The sequence below is a fragment of the Haliaeetus leucocephalus genome, unplaced genomic scaffold (genome assembly GCF_000737465.1).
Source record: "Haliaeetus leucocephalus isolate CR32 unplaced genomic scaffold, Haliaeetus_leucocephalus-4.0 Scaffold656, whole genome shotgun sequence".
Taxonomy (NCBI): Eukaryota; Metazoa; Chordata; class Aves; order Accipitriformes; family Accipitridae; genus Haliaeetus; species Haliaeetus leucocephalus.
The window spans coordinates 17044062-17048238 of NW_010973092.1; the positions used below are offsets into that span (position 1 = coordinate 17044062).

Below are 4177 nucleotides of genomic sequence, written 5' to 3' on the forward strand. Positions count from 1 at the left end.
CGGGGTGGGGGCACAGCCCAGGAATGCCCCAAACCCCAGCGTCCGTGCAAACGCTCCCAGATGGAGCAGGTGTCCCAGGATACTGCCTAGGTTGGATAAAACATAGTTTTACAAAACTTAGCAAATATATTTGAAAATAACCTTAGAACTAAGCTGAGACAGGTCCACTACTTTAGTGGGTTCAGCCTCCCAGTGAAGCCCACCTGGAACCAACCACCACTTCTAGGAGAAAGAGTCGCAGAAGCCAGCACAAACTAACAGACGATCAGTAACGTGGCGATCGAAGCAGGTTTGGATTTCCTTGCTCCAGAAGAGCTAGATCGACCACTGCAAGTACAGGTGAGGGACACGCAAATTTCCAGGGAGAAGCTCTAGAACTGGGGCTATAGCTGTGACTCCCGTGGCAAACACATTGCTTGCAGTAAAACAATCAGTCCAACAAACGCTTGCTCATCAAGAAACTTGAATGTAAGCAATCCTTCTGTACAAGATGTTTAATAACTCTCCCTGAAAGTTACCGAAGACATTTGCCAAGAAGCCTGTGACTCAAAGGGTGTGTGCTGCAGAGACACCCCCCTGCCCCAAGCGGGACCTGCAGCTGACCCAGCCTGGATTCAGAGTTGCAGTTCCAGCATCTCACATTTTCAGCCCCACATCCTAGTATTTGTCACCACCTGCAAAAGTGCTGAAAACTCTAGAAGAAAAAGCGAGAAAACTCTGAAAGAGGCGGTGGGATTAGCTCAGGCACGCGGATGCCGGCAGCCACCAAACACACAACCCGGCACTGTCATCCCCGCCGCGGTACCCCCCGGGCCTGGCCCCAGGAGCCCGCCGAGATCCACGCCACGCTCCCTCGGACTGGCACCAAAGGTGTTGCATGCAGCACTGTCTGGGCTTCACAGCAGAGCCCATCCCTGGTTTACCAAGTTTATATCCCTAGGATCCAGCTCGGAACAAACGTCAGCGCTGGGCCCGCAGTAGCAGCTTCTGCAGAAGCCAACGTACCACGGACAGGGTTTGCTCCAAAGGCAGAGGTGGCCACGCAGGTTTCGCAACAGGCAGCTCGCTCCTGACAACAGCTAAGCTACTGAGCGGAGTAGCTTTTTTTTTTTTTTAAGGAGAACCTCTTGGAACTATGAGGAGTCATATATGTTTACCAGGCTGGTTAAAAATCCCGCACGGTTTTAATGTGGAAGTTTGCTTTCAAAAAAGTGTTTTGGTCAATGTTTAAATGCCTCCGATGGTTGGCGTATAAATTTAATAGTGGAGGCAATGATAAGGAGATGCAGACTGGAAATAAGGTACCAAATTGTAACAACAAGGGCAATTTAGGTCTCACACACATTATCAAGGGTCGTCATAGATCACCGGCTATTTTAAAAAATTAAGGTTAGATTTCGTCTGGAGCAGGCGCTAGAGTCAGCTCAGTTGGAAATGCATTTCGGGGAGCGTTACCGCCCGTGTTAGGCAGCGTTCCTAGTGTAGCACCACAAAGGTTTCTGCTCCGCACCTACCCAAGCCCCCTGGCCCGAGGAGGAGGAGGAGGAGGAGGAAGAGGAGGAGGAGGAGAGGAGCGCTGGCTCTGGCTCTAGCAGCAGGGGGGGGCCCTCGGCGCCCGCCCCCTTCCCACGGCCCGATTCTCTTCCCCACGAAGTAAGCCCTTCCCACGGCCCGATTCTCTTCCCCACGAAGTAAGCCCTCCGCGCCTTCGGGCACCCGCCGTCCCTTCGGCTCGCACGCGTGGGGAAGAGCGCAGGTCCCCCCCGAGGGGCCGCTCTTCTCCCCGCGCACCCCCCCGCCCAGCTCTCCTCTTTCCCACGCACGGGATCCGTTACCGGACAGACAGAAGGACAAATAAAAACCGATGGCAGCAAGGCGTGGGGCCGGGCAGAGGAGGAAAAGGCGACGGTCCCTCCCCGTCGGGGAATCGAACCCCGGTCTCCCGCGTGACAGGCGGGGATACTCACCACTATACTAACGAGGAGCGGGAGACCCCTCTGCAACTGCCTTACTTGAGCCACTGCGACAGCGCCCGAGCGCAGTGGTGGCCGGTCATCATTGTCATCATCGTCATCATCCTGCCGTCGGTGATCATCATCATCGTCGTGCTGTTGGCGACCGTCATCATCCCACCGTCGGCGACCATCATCATCCCACCGTCGGCGACCATCATCATCCCGCCATCATCCCTTCACTGATGCCCTCGGGGGGCCGGCAGTTTTCTCTCCTGTCCCTCTACTTCTCTTGCTGCAGGCCACTGTGGTTGCTCCGGCTGCAACGATCCAACCTTGTGAGCACAGAGAGGCCGCTCAAAATACCGGGGGAGCGACTCTTTGCCCTGCCTCGGCCTCTCTGCGGTGCGCAAGCTCTGCTCGCACCCGCTGTGTCCAGAGCTGAGACCGTCTGTGCTATTTCAACTGAAAAGGTGCTCACCACAAAGCTTCCTGTGTAAGGGCTGAGCTCGGGCTTCAATATTTACGTTACAAATGTACACACGCACATACATATACATCCATACTATGTCTATAGGATATACACTTTAAAGAACAGGTAAGCTCAGCTCCAATACTTATTGCAGTAGTCTAAGTCCACAATCACTGCTCTGTTGGTATCAAAGCAAGTCAGGAGACTGCATTTATGTATGTAAGAACGTGATGCTGCATTGCATCCACTTCCATGGAAGCAGCATGTCAGAGTCTGAATTAAGATCCATCTCCAACAGCAAAAAGTTAGAAAAAAGGGGTTTTTTTGGTGAAGATTCAGAAACGTTTCTCTCCCCATCCAAACTGCTGCCAATTCCAGAAAACTAGGAAATACACACTGAGAATACAGGGAAAACTCAATAGAAGAGACTTCACTTCCAGATTTCACAGGAGCTGAAGAAGTTAAAGGAAAACATAGAATCATAGAGGTTGGAAAAGGCCTTTAAGATCATCAAGTCCACCTGTAAACCTAACACGGCCAGGTCGACCACTAAACCATGTCCCCAAGCACTACGTCTACGTGATTAAAAACCACATGGGGTGAGCACCTAGTGCCACTGTCATGGGCTACAGGCAAGAGGGGACTCCCACCCATCCTAATCAGTCATGTCCAGCTGTAGGTAGGGGAAATCACCACGCTGAGGCAGCACCTATAGAGCCGGGGGTGGGAAATGAGCTGTTATTTTTGTGTCAAGATTAATTTGGGGTTTGTTAGTTGATACAGAGGAAATGGACATAGAGCCAAAGCGCAACCACAGCTAGTGAACTGTCACCAAACAGCTTAAAATTAATACTACATTTATTTCCCAGGCTGGAACATGCTGTGGAGTGTTTTGTAACCTTATCTGTGTGCTAAGGGAGCCTCCCGCATACTGCAATGTTTGCCTAAAGCTCCTCTCGGTCTGGCAGCGAAGCTGTTTGCGTTGGCAACTCTCTGCCCTCCTTCCCCGTGCAAGATCCCAGTGTGAGAGAAGAGCAGCTGAAAATGGAGAACTTGAAATCACACACCTTTTATGAGATCCCCAGAGGTCCCATTCTCACCCCATCAGAGCAAAGAGCAGCAGTATTTGGTGTGAAAGATGTTTATAACCTCTACAATACATTCCTGGTGGAAGCTGAAACTGATTTTTTAAAACTGTCCCATAGCAGAACTAATATCTGTTTGTCTGAAGGTTTCTTTACTCCATCCTTCTCCATGTCATCAGTTTTCCTGTGGTAGCAGAATCAAACCCTAATCCTCAAAGGACATGAGAACTGCAGGACTGAAGTGTTTTCCTGTCTCATGTAGGTCTCAGTTTGAGCTGACAAATACCCATAAAGTGCCAGACAGCTGGGGTGTTAACTTAGAGGTAGCAACGGATTAATTGAGAAAAGCTGAAACAGCTATGGCCTCCAGCTGTCAGCTCTACACCTTGTGCAAATGATGGCTAAAGAGCCTGGAAGGCTTCTGAACTGATCCCATTTATAAGTTTACAAACAAAAGGTCTCATGTTGTTGAAATTCATCACCTTTCCTGGTAGATCAGAAACCAATGTTAAGCCTCAGCCTAGTGCATGACCGCTGGCCAGAACACCCTGCCTGCAAGTCACTCACACCAACACCTGTGAGAGAATGAATTTGGGAAGGGCAGGTGGGTAACATAAAGCAGACTGGTTTCCAGAGGATGGGGAATGGTGGCTCTCTCAAAAACTGGC

The 4177-nt window shown here is 50.9% G+C and overlaps 1 non-coding gene across 1 annotated transcript; it reads right to left on the reverse strand.

The window, feature by feature from the left end:
* Positions 1 to 1912: 1912 nt before the first annotated feature.
* TRNAD-GUC lies at positions 1913 to 1984 on the reverse strand. Its single transcript has one exon. It is a non-coding gene; the product is annotated as a tRNA-Asp (tRNA).
* Positions 1985 to 4177: the final 2193 nt, after the last annotated feature.